Source organism: Ovis canadensis, chromosome 2 (genome assembly GCF_042477335.2).
Source record: "Ovis canadensis isolate MfBH-ARS-UI-01 breed Bighorn chromosome 2, ARS-UI_OviCan_v2, whole genome shotgun sequence".
NCBI classification, from domain to species: Eukaryota; Metazoa; Chordata; class Mammalia; order Artiodactyla; family Bovidae; genus Ovis; species Ovis canadensis.
The window spans coordinates 75,168,870-75,188,443 of record NC_091246.1 but is presented as its reverse complement, the minus strand read 5'-3'; the positions used below and the strand labels follow the sequence as shown (position 1 = coordinate 75,188,443).

The following is a 19,574-nucleotide window of genomic DNA, read 5'->3' as shown; positions in this document are numbered from 1 at the left end:
CCTTATGATGAAAATACATATTACATGGCTTCATTCTGCCATCAGTTACACTGTTGGCATGAGTTCATTGTTAATGAATGAATACTTATATATCAAATACGGTGTCTTTAAACAAATCACACACAACACAAGCTGATAAACTGACTAACTGACAAGCACTGAGATTAGAGACACAGAATTCTTACATTTCCCCTAGGAGTAACAGTTCAGAATTCACTAATTCAGTATTCACAGTGACTTTTAACATATCTACCACAAACAATGAGAACTGTCTGTACCTAACCCCTTTTAATTAGATCATTCAGAAAAAGCCCTTATCTACCCCCAGCCCATGGAAACCATCCTCCTCCTTTCCCCTCAAGAATTTTTCCCACCTATGAGTGAGCCAGGCAGCCAATCCTGCAGACGACAACTGACCCTAACTAGCTCAACCACACCCCCAGAACTCAGAACTGGGAGACAGAGGAAGCCATGAGGGGCTGTGGCAGCCACTGTCCTCCCTTGGCATTAACAGAGAATGACAGAAAGAAGAGGAGTAGAGAGCAGAGGAGGAAGGTGGGGGGAAGCAGAGAGAGAGATGGACTGATTTGAGGTGGGGATAAAAGAAAGGGAAGAAATTAAGCCTGATCACCGAGGCAAAATATGTCATAAGGGAAATGCCTGAAGAGTCTCCATCTTCAAGAGACGACACTGCAATAGGTACTCCAGATATGATTTAAATTATTTCAGTATTAAGACACTTGAATTCAGAACTGAGCAGCAAAGGGAAATAGATGGAAACCCACAAGGTATCCTTCTCTCTGGATCAGATCTAGCACAGGTAGTCTGGGTCTAACAGCTCTGCCATGACTCCTCACCCCTGGACCACAACTTGAATGGTGGGTCCACCAGACAAACAGATGCAGCAGCAACTTCCTGCCTCTCAGACCTCAGCCCAGATGCTGTGATCCTGTACCGGTTCTTCAGTTTTCTGTTTGTGGCAAAAATGGCAGTTCCTAAGATGACCCTACTAACAAGGGTGTTTTGTGAGACATCCCAGAAGATTAAGTCCCTGGGGTTCCAGCCAATAACCTGTTCTCCAACCTTTAACAACTCCAGTATCAAATTTCTTTCTGCTTAAGTTAACCAAGAACATGTCCACTGTAATAGAATCATGACCGATAAAATCATCAAATATAACCTAAAAATGGTAACTGGGAAAGAAACATGGAATAAAAATATCAGATATAAATCAAATGAAGGTTTTATGCATACCTATTTGCCTTTTGCCAGTAATCCTATGTAATAATCAGTTCTGTATCTTAAAGAAATTAACTCAAATTACTCAAAATTCATTTTGCAGTGTTGAGTAAAATTACTGAGCCATTTAACAAACTAGCCAGCCACTACAGCTACTCACTCTTACTGGTCTTCCACAGTAGAAACTCTCAATAGCCTTTGGCTTAACCAATTCACCAAATATTATGCAGTGTCTGCAAAACACACCACTGCTGCCCACAACAACATAGGCAAGACTTGTAGACTATATCTATTCTAAATATCAACTAAAAGGCATACTTAGCAATCAACAAACAGTGCTTATTCCCAACCCAGTTTATGTAAACTGTGCCATTGTGTGATGTGATTAAATATTATTTTAATAGATATACAAAAATGATATTGTTTCTACAAAATTTAAGTTGAATATTTTGGAAAGAACCAGTATAAAGATAATTTTTAAAAACAAACAAACAAACAAAGGAATGTCAAAAGAAAAGTGAGAAATGTTAACAGTAAAAGGTTAGAAGGTAAAGGAATTTGTAAAATCTAAACAGATTGTAGCTTATATTATTTCAAGTGTCTTAACTTTCACTTGTTAAAAAAAAAAAAGACACTGAAAGTGGTACAAGCCGTGTTGGGAGTGTACAGTTTATGCAAATGAGCAAATGCAGGACTCCAACCTTGGCCACCTCACGCGAAGAGTTGACTCATTGGAAAAGACTGATGCTGGGAGGGATTGGGGGCAGGAGGAGAAGGGGAACTACAGAGGATGAGATGGCTGGATGGCATCACCGACTCAATGGACATGAGTTTGATTGAATTCCAGGAGCTGGTAATGGACAGGGAGGCCTGGCATGCTGCAATTCATGGGGTCGAAAAGAGTTGGACGCGACTGAGTGACTGAACTGAACCTTTACTCAAAGAAAAGGATTTACCCTACAACAAAAAATAAGCAAATGAATGTATATTTATGCTTTAAGTAGAAATAAAATAATAGCCGTATCTTTATTCCTGATTTACATCCTTAACTAAAATAAAAACAATACCTTGTTGGGGGTGGGGGGTGGGAATCACTCTGCGCCTTTATAATACAGGCATAAAAATCAAGCAAGGTCAAAACTTGTCAAAGCCTCTCCTTATGGCTAAACAGCTCTTTCCCTTGTCCCTTCCATAGTGCCAAGCCCTTTAACCCTGACTTAGGAAAAAGTCCTATCAATGAGAAAACTTAATTTGAATTAAAGTGTAGTTGCTCAGTCATGTCCGACTCTTTGCGACCCCATGGACTGTAGCCTACGAGGCTCCTCCCTCCATGGGATTCTCCAGGCAAGAGTACTGGAGTGGGTTGCCATTTCTTTCTCCAGGGGATCTTCCCAACCCAGGGATCGAACCCAGGTCTCCTGCATTCCAGGCAGACACTTTAACCTCTGAGCCACCAGGAAGTCCAAAAAAGAAAAACACAAAGCTCTGTGGATTTATTCTCATATTTATTCTCTCAACACTATTTCTTTAACTTCTGCTTTAGAGGTAATTCCAAATTTACAGGAAAGGGTGGGGGATGTGGAAGCCCTGTATACACTTAAGTCAGATTCATCAAATCAGTATTTTACCCTGTTTGCTTTATAAATTTATGTTCTCTTTCTCTCCACACACTCACAAATATATGTATTTTTTCTGAGTTATTTGAAAGTAATCTACATAAATCATGACCCTTTACACCTTAAAACTTCAGTGTGCGTTTCCTAAGAATTGAAGTCTTCTCTTACACACAGATACAACAGTTCTCAACTCCAGTAAGTTTAACAAAGATATAATATTTACGTCTAATTTCTGTGTTCCAATTTTGTCAAGTGACCAAAAAACATCCCTTATAGCATTTTTCCCCTCCAGTAGGGAACTCAGTCTAGGATTAGGTATTGCGTGTAGCTGTCATGTCTCCTCAGTATCCCTAAAATTGGAATACTTCCAGAGTCTGTCTTTGTCTTCAATGACATTGTCATTTTTGAAGAGTACAGTCACTTCATTTTATATTTAAACACTTGAATATGTTTTAAATACATTTCTCATTTTAGTTTATTTTTTCTTTTGTTGCTGGTAAATAAAAATGCCATTAACTTTCTTTTAATTTATTTACTTTTAATTGAAGGATAATTGCTTTACAGTACTGTATTGGTTTCTGCCAAATATCAACATGAATCAGCCATAGATATACAATGGTCCCTCTCTCTTGAACCTCCCTCTAACCTCTCTCCCCATCCCACCCCTCTAGGTTGTTACCACAGCCCCAGTTTGTGTTAACTTTTTAATGATTTCATATATGACTACCTTGCCAAGAATCTCATTTCTGAAAATGCGCCTATAGATTATGATTCTATATAGATCATGTGAAAATTATCTGAGAATAGTATTTTTTCCTTGTTTCCTTCACAATACTTATTCCTTTTATTTCTCTTTCTCACCTTCCTGACCTAAGACACCCTAGAGCTAAAGAGGAGTGGCAGTGAAATGTCTTATTATAAAGGGAATGCTTCTAACCATTCCTCTTCAGAATGTTTACTATGTATAGGTACCCTTTAATGGGTTAGAAAAGTTCTGTTCTATTGCTTTCTCTAGTTTTTTTTAAATTTTATCTGGGCGGGGCTCATTTGCTTTTAAAAGAATTCTATCAAATACTTTTTCAACATCTATTACGATGGGTTTTCTCCTTTATTTACAATTGAGATTAATATTTTAATGTTGAGCCAACCTGTATTTCTGGAATGCACCTGATCTAATGATAAAGTATTGTCAGAATGCACACTGTGGAATTATTTATGTTAATAATATATTTAATATTATCTATTTTCATAAGTGAGGCTAGTAATGAAGCTGGTAGGAAGACGTGTTAGCCTGAAAAAATGAGTTGGGATATGTTCCTGAAAGAGGGAAACTATGAGTTTCTAAGGGCTGAAATTAAGTATTATTTAAATGCTTTGTAGAACTAGCTTGAAAAGCTATCTGAACCTGATATTTCTTTGTGGTAAGACATATAACTACAAAATAAAAACTCTTAAATGGTATAACTTGAATCTATTTCAGCATCTATATTTTTCTGGAAAACTGTGCACTCGAATGTATTAGCAGAAGTTTTTAATGGACTCATCTATAGTTTAGTATTCTTTTCACTCCGAACACTGTTTTTGTCCATTTTTTCTTCCAAGATGAGGATCCCATCACTTTCAAAATACATCACACATGACTAAAAAGTAGTTAAGAACCACTAGACAAGATCGTGGCCACACAACTGGACTGAGCTGTGGTTCCATCTATACCCAGAGGTATAAGCACTTCATCTTTGTTAATGTTTGGCCTTGGTAACCCTTAAACTTAGGAAATTAAACAAGTTCAGTGTCCCTAAACACTAGTGGGCAGTAGTTCTGAGGAATGAAAGTGTGTTGATTTTTCATAAAGTTACACTTTTTATTCTTGAAGAACGTTTTTTTGCTTTGCTGGTGTTTCTCTGAACAGTAATTTACAGTAAGTTTTCTTTGATAATTTTTATTTCATAAAATTAAAAGGTGACAAGCCTATGTCAGTCTAGCTTATTTTTCAAATCTGGGGATCAATAAACTACTGATCTCTATGATCCTTCATGAGCTCAGTGTTATATGTGAGGGAGTGAAAAGAGAGGATGGAGGGATGGAAAGGATTGCTCATTTACATTAATAAAAATTGAGTAGCTTATTCAAGTTGAAGTTCTTATGTACTTTTCTGATTTCTAAGTTTTTAACTCTACAAGAGTCCCACCTTTCCACCTAGATGAATGAAACTTTCAAAGACAACATTCTTAACAAACCATTCTCTCAGTAAAAATGGCTTCCAAATGGAAGTAATTCGATTGGAATTGGAAATTAAATTGGCAAACCACTTTAATTTCCAATTCTTTAGTTTGACATTTAAGATAAGTAATCTCATTATTTTCCTCTAAAGCACACAGATTTTCAGACTTTTCTAACTACCCCTCCTTAATCATTCATTTATTCATTCAAAAGACAACTCTTTCTATAGCTAAATAAGATTAGTCAAAGAATTTGCCTGTTTAAATTATTTAACTTCAAGGACCTGGAGATAATAAGGAAGAAAGAAAAAACTTTGTGTTAGATAGGTAAAATAAGAGAGCAATCTCAAAAATACAAAACACAAGCACTGACTACTGAAAGAACCATATTCACTATAGAAAAGTTAATGGAAGCAGACCACAAAGTCACCTTAAGATTCCTCTCAGCAATGCCCAAATATGGGACAAGCAGTAGAAGACTGCATTGTTAACAGCAGAGGCAGCTAACACAAGAATTTTCTAGTTATGAGAAGTATACACGTATTAATACCCTTTAATCTGGTAAGAAATTTTGACATAAATGTATCATGACAAGGGAAAAGAAAGTTTACAAACAGCAGTAAATCAAAGTAAGACATCTGTTTATCTAGGAAGTTGTTTGCAGTGTTTCATAAAAGCCAGCAGTTTCTTATACTGCAGTGCAGGAAAGTGTCATCAGATTTTATGATTCAATTTGTCAAAGGTACAGAGAAGACAAAGAAAAGAAAAAAAATCAGTAAATGTATTCAATAAATGCAGACTTGGTACTAAACACTCTTTTAGAAGAAAGCAAAAAATTAAATTCTTTCAACAGGAAAGTACATGATAAACTGATCACAAGACAAAGTGTCATTGTAGCATTAAATTTATCTTAAGAATTTAGAAAATATTAAGTGACCAATGTTTTCTTTACTGTTGGACTCTCCTTCCAAACCTATTTTTAATTTGAAGCCAAAGTAATCTCTTATTGACATATCAATAAAACCTTTAAACATGGAACGAAAGTGCTTTAAAGTTTCTAAGGAGAAAAACCATTTTTAAAACATAGAAACTTGACCTTCTATCTGATTATGAGAGATCAGTGACTGTCATGAAAAAGGCTAAACAGAGAAATTCTGAGCAATTTTCAACACATATGTATTAAGGGAAAAACCTTAATTCTCTGTTAATTCCAATTTTTAGGAAATTTACACTAAAATTTAGGTCCTGACAAACCCCCAAAATTAGGCAATCTATGCCAACCAGTATTTCTGCTTGAAAGGGGAAAAAAGGATTGTTCTCCTATGAGTAAGAAGAATTTAGAAACTTGATGTACTTTCTAAATCTCTATTACTATGCAGCAGGGTGACAAGGATTGACAAGCATAATTGTCTAAGAGATTTCAATAGTTTCTAAAACTTGTATTTCATGTGACTGTGAGCTCTGACTAAAAGCTGACTAGGCTTGGATTGTCTTCCTTGGGAATTAGGGAGGAGGGGCCACTTGAGAGGAAGGGCCAGGGGTGCCTAGGACCCCCACACCTGCTGTGGCTTCTCGGTGCCCTCTGCAGGCCAGCAGGTCAGCCAGCCCCTCACCACCCTCCACAATGCCCCAGCCCTGATCCCAGAGCCTGGTAGACACACCAGGTGAAACACATGTTGCTGCCAACTCTACAGTGAAGCCCGAGTAATCTTTACATCTGAGACTGCCTATGAAAAGGACTCATCGGAGGCCATGTAAATTACTCTTACGTTCTTATTTTCAAATATTAAAATGAAAGTCAAATTTTAAACTATTGTGAGAACATATCTATATGCAAACTTTTGAAAATATATTCATATGCAAACTTTGAAATTATAGTCCGTAAGATTCACAATCACATAAGCCACACACAATATCGGCTATACTGGGGGTGGGAGGAGAACAGTTTGGAAAACGTCAGAAACAGTAGCCTGATGGTCCTCGCTTGTTTCACTTGTTAATGAACAGAAGAAACATTACTGTAAAGAGTTACGGTAATCTGCACATTTTGGAGCAACTCCCATCCGAAAGATCAACCTCTATGGAGAAGGATTTGCTAGATCTTCATCCTATACGCCAGGTTTGGCACAGTACCTTGCCCAGATATTTATCAATCATTTATTCTCTTAATCTTGATACCAGTACAGGGCTGCCTTGACATGCAAATGCATCTAAAAATATTTCCCATGTGTCTTAGATTAGTTTAATTTTCAAGATAACAAATCTTGAAATCATAATAAACACAATCATGATACAAGCACAAAGAAATCATAATCTGCTACCCAATGCTTCTTACTGATTATAAAATATGGTTTAATAAATAAGGCCAAACCTTCATTAATGTTTACAAAAAAAGAACTTCTGAGCCACCTTTGGTTGCTGGACTCATAATTTTTATTGTTTAACAGCAAAACAAATGTCTCCATGTGCCCAGTCTTTCTCCATTTGCCTGGTCTTTCGGGGGAGGCAGAGGCACAGTCTATCTGCTTCTCAACAGTATGATACTGAGAACTATGCTCACTGACAACTCTTTAAATACCACTGTCTTATTAAAATGAACCTTTAAAAGGAAAAATCAAAAAAGCCCTGCATTTTTTGGTTCTTTACTGTGCTTTTTCATACAGTATCTCATTTCCATTCTTTAAAGTTTTCTGTGAAATTGTGAGACTAAGGCTCAGAAATAAAAATCCCTATCCTAAAACCCAACAGCAAGTAGGTACAATGATTGCACATTTAGTATACCCCAGACTCAGACCTGAAACATAACTGACGTCTTTACTCAGCTCTCCTGCTACCACAAAAACAAAGCCCACTAGATTAAGAATAAATCTGCAACACCAAGCCCAGATGTTTTCACAGAATTATGCTCAATTTTTAAGAAACATAACCCAATGTTACTTAAACTGTTCCTGATTGCAATGTGGGGAGTAGGGAGGACAAGCTTTAAAATCCTTAAGACACAAGGCTAAAATGGGTAATTTTTTTGTTCAGTGGGTAAGTCATGTCTGACTCTTTGCCACTGCATGGACTGCAACACGCCAGACTTCCCTGTCCTTCACTATCTCCCAGAGTTTGCTCAGACTCATATCCATTGAGTTAGGGATGCTATCCAACCCTCTCATCCTCTGCCACCCTCTTGTCCTTTTGCCTTCCATCTTTCCCAGCACCAGGGTCTTTCCCAATGAGTCAGCTCTTCACATCAGGTGGCCAGAGTGTTAGATATTCAGCTTCAGCATCAGTTCTTCCAATGAATATTCAGGGTTGATTTCCTTTAGGACTAACCGGTTTGATCTCCTTGAAGTCCAAGGGACTCTCAAGAGCCTTCTCCATCAACAAAATTCAAAAGCATCAATTCTTTCACAAGAGAAGTCACCACAATGAGAACCCTGAGCACCTCAGTTAGAGAATAGCCTCACTTGTCAAAACTAGAGAAAAGTCTGAGCAGCAACAAAGACCAGTGCAACCATAAATAAAGAAATAAAATTAATTTTAAAAAATATTCTGTAAAATCTGATTCTTTTATATATACACATATTATAAAGCTATGACAATTAAAACATTGATATGGGACTTCCCTGGTGGTCCAGTGGTTGAGAATCTGCCTTGCAATGGAGAGGACACAAGTTTAATCCTTGCTCCAGGAACTAAGATCCCACATGCCAAAGGGTAACTAAGCCTGCAAGCCACATCTAGAGTTCATGCACCACAAGAAAAGATCCTGCATGATGCAACTAAGACCCAACACAATCAAACAAATCAGTTTTGTTTTTTTAAACGGAGGTAATGGTACATAAATAGATCATCGTATAAGAACCTAAATGACTTTCAATACTGCACTGGTTAAATTATCATATATACAATTATCATTATACAATGCAAAATTGTATAATCATTTTTAAAAAGAAGCTCTATACATATTCATAGAAGGAGAAAAGGTGGAAGTAGTGACAGATTTCCTCTTCTTGGGCTCTAAAATCACCACAGATGGTGACTGTAGCCATGAAATCAGAAGACGATTGCTTCTCAGCAGGAAAGCTATGACAAACCTAGACAGTGTGTTGAAACGCAGAAACATTACTCTGCCAACAAAGGTCCATATCGTCAAGGCTGTGGTCTTCCCAGTGGTCATGTACGTTTGTGAGAGCTGGACCGTAAACAAGACAGAACACCGAAGAATTGATGCCTTCGAACTGTGGAGCTGGAGAAGACTTCCACAAGTCCCTTGGACATCAAGGAGACCAAACCAGTAAATCTTAAATGAAATCAACGCTGAATACTCTCACTGGAAGGACTGATGCTGAAGCTGAAGCTCCAGTATTTTGGTCATCTGATGCCAATAACCAACTCACTGGAAAAGTTCCTGATGCTGGGAAAGACTGAGGGCAGAAGGACAAGAGGGCATTAGAGGATGAGATGGCTGGATGGCATCACCAATGCAATGGTCATGAACTTGGGCAAACTTCAGGAGATGGTGAGGAACAGGGAGGCCTGGTGTGCTGCAGTCTATGCAGTCCCAAAGAGTCGGATATGACTGAGCGACTTCACTTTCACTTTTCACTTTCATGCATAGGAGCAGGAAATGGCAACCCACTCCAGTGTTCTTGCCTGGAGAATCCCAGGGACCAGGGAGCCTGGTGGGCTGCTGTCTATGGGGTCACACAGAGTCAGTCACGACTGAAGTGACTTAGCAGCAGCAGGCAACTGAACAATAACATATCAGTTCAGTTCAGTTCACTCGCTCAGTCGTGTCCAACTTCCTGCAACCCCATGAATCGCAGCACGCCAGGCCTCCCTGTTCATCACCATCTCCCAGAGTTCACTCAGACTCATGACCATCGAGTCCGTGATGCCATCCAGCCATCTCATCCTCGGTCGTCCCTTTCTCCTACTGCCCCCAATCCCTCCCAGCATCAGAGTCTTTTCCAATGAGTCAACTCTTCGCATGAGGTGGCCAAAGTACTAGAGTTTCAGCTTTAGCATCATTCCCTCCAAAGAAATCCCAAGGTCAATCTCCTTCAGAATGGACTGGTTGGATCTCCTTGCAGTCCAAAGGACTCTCAAGAGTCTTCTCCAACACCACAGTTCAAATGCATCAATTCTTCAGCGCTCAGCCTTCTTCACAGTCCAACTCTCACATCCATACATGACTACTGGAAAAACCATAGCCTTGACTAGACGGACCTTAGTCGGCAAAGTAATGTCCCTGCTTTTGAATATGCTATCTAGGTTGGTCACTCCTTTTCTTCCAAGGAGTAAGCATCTTTTAATTTCATGGCTGCAGTCACCACCTGTGGTGATTTTGGAGCCCAAAAAAATAAAGTCTGACACTGTTTCTACTGTTTCCCCGTCTATTTCCCATGAAGTGATGGGACCGGATGCCATGATCTTCATTTTCTGAATGTTGAGCTTTAAGCCAACTTTTTCACTCTCCTCTTTCACTTTCATCAGGAGGCTTTTTAGTTCCTCTTCACTTTCTGCCATAAGGATGGTGTCATCCACATATCTGAGGTTACTGATATTTCTCCCAGCAATCTTGATTCCAGCTTGTGTTTCTTCCAGTCCGGCGTTTCTCATGATGTACTCTGCATATAAGTTAAAGAAGCAGGGTGACAATATACAGCCTTGACATACTCCTTTTCCTATTTGGAACCAGTCTGTTATTCCATGTCCAGTTCTAACTGTTGCTTCCTGACCTGCATACAGATTTCTCAAGAGGCAGGTTAGGTAGTCTGGTATTCCCATCTCTTTCAGAATTTTCCATAGTTTATTGTGATCCACACAGTCAAGGGCTTTGGCACAGTCAATAAAGCAGAAATAGATGTTTTTCTCAAACTCTCTTGCTTTTTCCATGATCCAGCAGATGCTGGCAATTTGATCTCTGGTTCCTCTGCCTTTTCTAAAACCAGCTTGAACATCAGGAAGTTCACGGTTCACGTATTGCTGAAGCCTGGCTTGGAGAATTTTGAGCAGTACTTTACTAGCATGTGAGATGAGTGCAATTGTGTGGTAGTTTGAGCATTCTTTGGCGTTGCCTTTCTTTGGGATTGGAATGAAAACTGACCTTTTCCAGTCCTGTGGCCACTGCTGAGTTTTCCAAATTTGCTGGCATATTGAGTGCAGCACTTTCACAGCATCATCTTTTAGGATTTGAAACAGCTCAACTGGAATTCCATCACCTCTACTAGCTTTGTTTGTAGTGATGCTTTCTAAGGCCCACTTGACTTCACATTCCAGGATGTCTGGCTCTATATGAGTGATCACATCATCATGATTATCTGGGTCGTGAAGATCTTTTTTGTACAGTTGTTCCGTGTATTCTTGCCACCTCTTCTTAATATCTTCTGCTTCTGTTAGGTCCATACCATTTCTGTCCTTTATCAAGCCCATCTTTGCATGAAATGTTCCCTTGGTATCTCTAATTTTCTTGAAGAGATCTCTAGTCTTTCCCATTCTGTTGTTTTCCTCGATTTCTTTGCATTGATCGCTAAAGAAGGCTTTCTTATCTCTTCTTGCTATTCTTTGGAACTCTGCATTCAGATGCTTATATCTTTCCTTTTCTCCTTTGCTTTTTGCCTCGCTCCTTTTCACAGCTATTTGTAAGGCCTCCCCAAACAGCCATTTTGCTTTTTCATGTTTTTAAAATCTCTCCCAAAGGGATGGATAGGGGAAATTAGATAAAAATAATCAAAAGGTACAAGTTTTCAGTTACAAGATAAATAAGTACTAGGGATATTACAAACAACATGATAAAGATAATTAACACTGATATACATTGTACAAGAAAGTTGATAAGGGAGTAAATCCTAGGAGTCTCACCACAGGGAAAATTCTTTTTCTATTTCTTTAATGTTGAATCAGTATGAAATGACAGATGTTCGCCAAACTTATAGTTGTAATCGTTTCATGATGTATGTTAAGTCAAATCATTATGCTGTACACCTTAAATTTATACAGCGCTCTATGTCAATCATATCTTAATAAAACTGGGTGGGATGGGATGGTCACACCCAAGGTATACAGTTAAATGAAAAGAAAAATATTCAAAACAATAAGTACAGATACTACCATTTGTATTAAAAGATATACATATGCATATATGCTTGTATTATTTAGTCGGTAAGTTGTGTCTGACTCTCTGTAACCCCATGGACTGTAACTCACCAGGGATTTCCCAGGCAAAAATACTGGAGCGGGTTGCCAAGCCCTCCTCCAGGGCATCTTCCTGACCCAGGGATCGAACCTGCATCTCCGTCTTCTGCACTGCAGGTAGATCCTTTACCTACTGAGCCACCTGGGAAGCCCCATATGGTTGTATAGAATATCTTATAAAGAATATTTAGACTATGTCTAAAAAGCCCTAAAAGAAACAGTTTTAATGATGGTTAACCAATAAAAAGAAACTGCCTGATGGCCAAAGGTGAGAATATATACATTTTACCCATTTATACCTTCTTAATTTTATACACTGTTGTATATCTTGCATTGCATTATTATTAAAATAATAAATATTTCTTTGACACATAAGTATAAATAATAATTTTTAAAAAACAAAAAAACAAAGTTATCAAAAAGGCATGTAAAATGAATTTCCCTATCTCAGAGCCTGATTCTTCCTGCTAAATGAGAGCTGTCTGAATGTTGTAGACTGAGAGTTCTCAGTAAAGTGGCCAAATTTTAGATAAGGCTTCCTTTTGAAAATTAAAAGCAAAATGAATGAGATATGCTAACAGCAGGTAAAAAAAAATAAGCCTCAACAGTACCAGTCAAAGGGATGCCTGTGACCTTGCTGAGTACTTGATGGACTCCCTAAACAGAATCAAAGCAGAGAGACTGACATCCAATCAGAGAAACAAAGGGATGTCCTCAGGACTAGAAGTTAAATGTCTCGTGGAAAAAAGAGTTAAAAGATGGAGATAAAAAGAGAGCCAAAGTGAAGGAATTTGCTTTCTTCTTTAACCTCCTTCACCAGGAAAAATGGACCCGCAGGAAGAATGCTCTGATGAATAGAAGTGAGTACTTCTAAGGGTCAAGAGAAGCCCAGCAGGTAGAAAATACCCCATCCAGATGATGCCTCCTTGCCACATCCACCTTCAGGACCTGCCTGTCATCAAATAATGTGTTTCCTACAGGCCAGACTTTCCAGAAAGAGCCCTGAAGAACAAAGAACATGTATGCCTTGGGTTTGAGTTCTGGTTCTTGTGAGTTTGATAAGGGAGTGACACTGAGGACTTTAGTCCTCCAATGTCTGACATACTCTGGATCACTGGGAAAAGTTCAGATTGCTGAACCTGCAATGCTGCAAATGAGAACAGGAATATGAAATCCCCCAAAAGTGCTGTCACAGCATAGAGTTCAGTTAAAATATCCCTGTGCTTGGCACTTAGGTTATTTCCAGTATGTAGTTAGCAAAAGAGAGTGGAGATCAACATTTCATGGTGGGGCTAAACAGCACCAAGCCTTTTCCACACGGTTTTGAAAAGTGAGCAGACGAGAATCACAGCCCTAGGAATCAGCAAGAGTGATAGGCTGAATGCGACACAGGTGCCCAGCCAGGCTCCTTAACTCATACGTTCACAAATACTTACTGGTTTGCCTTGATCCTTGTATTTTCATTTCTGGAATCTTTTTTTGTTGGTTTGTGAGAAATTCAGAAAACAAAATTGATGAGCGGCCAGTCTTAAAACACACCTCTAATGAGCTCAGGGAAGCAGCGTGAAGAGTGCTGGCTATTAGTGGCCCAGAAAAAACTTGGAAGAGAAGACCTAAGTAAGTCAGGTGTAGATTGTTCTCAATCTGACCGTAAGCAACCCTCCTCTGAGAATGAGGGAGGCCAGAACTTCTAAGAAAAACTAGCTTTCAGCAATAGCTAATTTTAAATGTGTGGAGGGGGTTGGGAGGTAGTATTTAAAGCTATACTTCATCAGACAAGACTGAGAAAATACTTAATTGTGTTTTAAAGGTGGGGAGGGGCTAATGGAAATGAAGCATTTCCCTAGGATTGCCTTAAACTGCTATTCAAACTGCAGTCTGCAGGCCTACCTGAGTTAGTAGATATCTATCAGTATTTTTACATGTGAAACAGAACAACAGAAAATATCAGAGTACAGTACAGGTGGCAAAGTACTGTCCTGGGAAATTTCTGTTTCAGTTTTACACGTGCGGAGGGGGTCAGGATGGGTAAAATGTATGTCCTACCGTGTGCCTGATTTTAATTTCCTGAATTTTGTCATGTATGTAAATACCATTAAGTTGTATAACAAAGGTTTACTGAGCACCTGTACTATAATGCCTGTGAGACAACAAAGTGCTGGTGTGATAAAAGTGAAATAAAAATACCTGGTCCTTGCCCTTGTAGAATTCTTTCAGTTTAGAATCAAATTATCAAATAATTGCAGAAATATAAAATTATATACTGCTAAATGTTATGGAAGGAAAAAGTTAAGTAAATTAAGATTGGTTGTCATTAGGGAAGCTGATTTAGATTGAGGAAGAGGTAGGGTGACCGGTCAGGACTGTTCAAGAAACTGTACTCAAGCAGACCAGAAAGATGTACTTGGAAAGGAAGTGGGAAGGAAAAATCTGTCTGGCAGAAAATGGCACTATCAGGGACATCCCTGGTGGTGCAGCACATAAGAATCTGCCTTGCAATGCAAGAGACATCAGTTCAATCCCTAGTCTGGAAAGATCCCACATGCTGCAGGGTAACTAAGACTGCAGCACGACTAGTGAAACCCGTGTGCCTCCAAGAAGCCACTCCAATGAGAAGCCCACACAACCACAGCGAAGAGGAGCTCCCACCCTCTGCAACCAGAGAAAGCCACGTGCAGCAACAAACACGCACCACAGCCAAACTGATTAATTAACTAAATCTTTAAAATAAGAAAATGGCACTTTCAGCAAAGGTCTGTGTACAATGGGGAAATGAAAAGCTAGTGGGCTGAAAGGCAGAACCGTCTAAATAAGGCTTAGGGAGGAGCTTGGAGCAGGAAGAGATAATGCAGGAATTTTAAATGTCCTGAGGGCCATTAGAATGATACAATTTGCATTTTAAAAGATTACTGAGTAGAGAAGAGATATCAAGGGAGCTGGAGTGAATATAGAAATGGTACCAGGTAGAAGATCTAAACAGAGGTGACAAGGTTTGGTGATGGTACAAAACCAAGGACTGAGAAAAAAAAAAAAAGCAAGGAGTAAGCCATGAGGTGTCTGGGATAACTCTCAGGTTTCCCAAGTTAACTGCTAAAATGTGGTGGGAAGGATGAAAAACTCAGAGGAGCAGAGCTGAGAGAAAAGATCACTGGTCACAGTTTGGCCTGTTGTCGTTAACAAGTAGAGATACCAAATTAACAACTAAAACCGGAGAGAAATATACAAAAATAAAGTCATCACCAAAAAGGATTTGAGGATACATTATTCTGCTCCTTATTTTCCCACAGTAACTTATAATACAAACTAGAATAATCTAGAATATACTTTAAAGACTCACAGAAATAGACTCACAGCCTTAGAAAACAAACTTATAAAGGTGAAAAGTGGAGCGGGGGCGGGGGGAGGTGGGAATTAAGAGGTTCGGATTAACATACATGCACTATTATACATCAACTAGATGATCAACAAGGACTTAAGGGCCTCCCGGGTGGCACACTGGTAAACAATCTGCCTGCCAATGCAGAAGACATAACAGACTGGGTTCAATCCCTGGGTCAGGAAGTTCCACTTGAGTAGGAAATGCAACCCACTCCAGTATTCTTGACTGGAGAATTCCATGGACAGAGGGGCCTAATGGGCTACAGTCCACAGAGTTGCAAAGAGCTGGACACAATTGAGCACATACGAATATGACTGTACAGCACAGAGAACTCTACTCAACAGTCTGTAATAACCTACATGTGAAAATAATCTGAAAAAGAATAAATGTATATAACTGAATCACTTCGCAGTACCCCTGAAACTAGCACAACACTGTAAATCAACCATTTATTGTTGTTGTCAGTCAATAAGTCGTGTCCAACTCTTTGTGACCCCATGGACTCCAAGCACGCCAGGCCTCCCTGTCCCTTACTATCTCCCAGAGTTTGCCCAAGTTCATTCAATATAAAGCAAAAATTAAATTTAAAAAGTTTTAAAGTTTCTATGGAAGAGCAATTCATAAAAACCACAGTAGTTGAAGCCACTGTGTATCTGAAAATATAGAGCAACAATGTAACTAAAGAGTCACATCCAAAATAATCCTCTTTCATGAATTAGTAAGGAATCATTTTTCTACTGTGTTTACAATATGCCCATTATCTAACACAGTGAATGGCACATAATACAGGCTATCTATTGAAGACAAGTACCCACTCCTAGGCAAAATAAACCATCCAGCAGAAATAAGGCAAATGGCACAGATAATAAGCAATTCTGCAAGGAAAAACTACTATGGAACATACAAATGTATAATTAAGGGCATTTCTCAGGAGAAAAAAGGGAAATTAGTTATTTTAACACAAACTTAGCTCTCATATTCGAACAGATGCTAGATTCTATTCATAAGAATCAGTTTAATTTCAATCTTCTAGGGAAGATCATCCCCAGGCAACCTCACCAATCCCTAAATGTCCCTAGATATAGAAAGAATCAAAATGCAATAAAAGCTCTATGTTGAAAAGCTATAGTAAAATCTCATCGAGGTTATCAAAAAAAAGTTAAAATGGCAATTACTGATGAATTTTCTTTTTCCTCTTAAGTCTAATAATGAACACGGTTTATTAGAGAACAGATTTTCTTAAAAACATGGATTTGGTTTTTTCTATTAATAAAGGTCCTATTGTTACATAGGAGAAAAATCCAAAGATGCATATGTACACAAAGAAGACAAATTAACCATACTCCCATTGCCCAAAAGTAACCGCTTTCAATATTTCACGTGCAGCTTTTTCTTAACATACATGGGGACAGAAAGTAAAGAGTGATACACAACTAATGGTGTAACTGTTTAAGTCTATAAATGAGATTACAGAACACTGCTATGACTGGTATGGGACTGAAGAAAGACTAACTTAAAGGGACAACTGAGCTGAGCTATCTGAAGTATAAGATGTAACTAAGAAGACAAAGAACACGGGCTGTTACAGTCATAGTGGAAGCAGAGGGAACATGAGCCCCAGCCAGCCAAGAACTGTGGAGAGGGAGGGGACTGGCCAGGCAAAGCCTGGTTAGAGCGGAGAGGACTTGATCCCTGGGGAAAGAACAGGTGAGGCCACTGAAAGGGAAGCAAAGTAGATAGACTTCTCAAAGTAACTGTCACAATTACTCAGGTAGGGAAAGGATTAGGCCCTCCAAGTGTGGACTTAGAGGACCAGCATGTTCTCCCAAAGGGTATTAAGGGTAGGGGCACAGGGGAATCTTGAAGAGTGGAGAGGCGGGTGAAGCTGCAAGGAGAAAAAGATAATAATCCAACATTTTTAATATATCCTTTAGGCTCCATAAAACCTTCTGGATTGGTAAAGATAAAGAAAATATAGTGACTTTAACTATGTCACAGCTCCCAAGAAACTCACATAGAAATAAAAAAGGGTCTATAGAAAAGAAAAGAAATGAAGGCAGGGAAAGGAGCATTAAATATTCATATTACCAAAAAGAGAAAAAACAAACTTTAAAAGATTGAAAGCCCTGCATCAGACACTGAGTTTAAAGAGAATGGAATATACATATTTTATCATATCTCTAATAAACATACTATAAATACATCAGTATCAATGAAATAATCATTATGACTATTACATAGGTAAAAAAAAAAAAACAAAAAAAAAAACACTGGGCTAACAGAAAGGGACGATCTTAATGACATCCACACAAGAAAAACATAGCACTAAGCTCAGGAGATGCCACACACAGAGAATTCTGCCTTTAAGAAGTGGTCTTTCCTTGGTAGAACAGGAAAGAGCCAAAATAGGACCCTCAAAGACTTGGAGAAAGCAGCTCTCAATACTATTATCCCTACCTGCTCATTCACTCATTCAAGAGAAAATGTTTAGTCCAGCAATTCCACTACTAGCTATATACCCAAGAGTAAAATAACAAATTTTTTAAAAAATGCATCCATACAAAAACCAGTTCGTGGATGTTCACAGCATTAATTATCACAGACAAAATGTAGAAACAACCCAAATGCTCATCAACCAATGAACAGACAAAATGTGACATATCCATACAATGGAATATTAGCCATAAAAATGAATAAAGTATTGAAACATGCTATAACATGGATGAACTTTGAAAATATTAGGCTAAGCGAAAAAAATCTAGCCAGAAAAGACCAAGTATCATATGCTAACATTTATATGTAAAGTCCAGAATAGGCAAGTCATTGAGACACAAAGCAGACAAAGTCACTGCCTAGGGGCTGGGGTGGAGACTGGATTTGGAAGAAATGGACAATAACTGCTAATTGGAAACGAATTCTGAGGTGATTTTTTTTTTTTTCAAAAAAAAGGTCTAAAATGGATTGGGCTAATGGTTGCTCAATTCTATGCAAATACTAAAAACCAAGGGAAAAAAATCCACTTTTAAATAGGTGGATTTCACAGTATGTGAATTATATCTCAATAAAGCTTTTAATAAGAAAGAGGATATCTGCAGCTCCTGGGGCACTATGGCAAACTGCTGGAAACAGAACAAAGAAAATACATTCAATCTGCACACAAAACCTGTGCTCAGACTATACCTTTCTACTGGAGTAGAAAAGTCAGTCAACAAGCAATTAGAAAACAATGAGAAAAGCAAAGAATTCAGACTGTGCCTCAGGGACACCTAACCTACTCCTTGGTGATTAAGATGTCCAGAAGGGAACTCAATATACCAGATTTTCGTCCTTAAATTGAAAATTTAAGTCTAAGAAATTTTAAGTACCTGTTCCCTGTCTCTTAAAATCTGCATTCTCACAGAATGTTACTGACAGCAATGGACTGTACCTGTTGTAAATATCTGTGCACGTGCAATATTAAAATATGTTTTTAACTTTACAAAAGCAACAGATTATAGTATGTTAATAAGATGAAACAACTCTACTATTTAAATTGTACTGTCAAGTTCGTGAGGGTGCTCTAATGTGCAAACTTTTCACAGCACCTTAAATTGGAAGAAAGAGGGCCTTTAAAACCCGAATTACCATGAAATACATTCCAAAACAAAGCCTGGGGGGGTGGGAGAGGACTAGCAAGGTGGGAGAAATTGACTAAAGATCAGAAAGAACTGAGTGCTAAAAAGTAAAAATGGATCTTCAAGATTTAAAGCCACTAATTTTCAACCACGACATTTTGAAAGTAGAATATTTGTAACTGTTGCCAAAGAAACAGTGAAGCTGAGTTTCCTGAGATTAAAAAAAAAAAATACTGCAAATTCAAGTGGGTGAAATGGAACAAAGTTTGGTCTGAACGTAGGTGAACCGACCCTACCAAGAAACTTCCACGAGGATAAG

General features: G+C 38.4%; 1 protein-coding gene across 2 annotated transcripts in view; it reads right to left on the bottom strand.

Moving 5' to 3' along the window:
- KDM4C (lysine demethylase 4C) overlaps positions 1–19,574 on the bottom strand; it is a 404,611-nt gene that overhangs the window by 383,494 nt on the left and 1,543 nt on the right. The gene's annotated exons all lie outside the window — the stretch shown is intronic.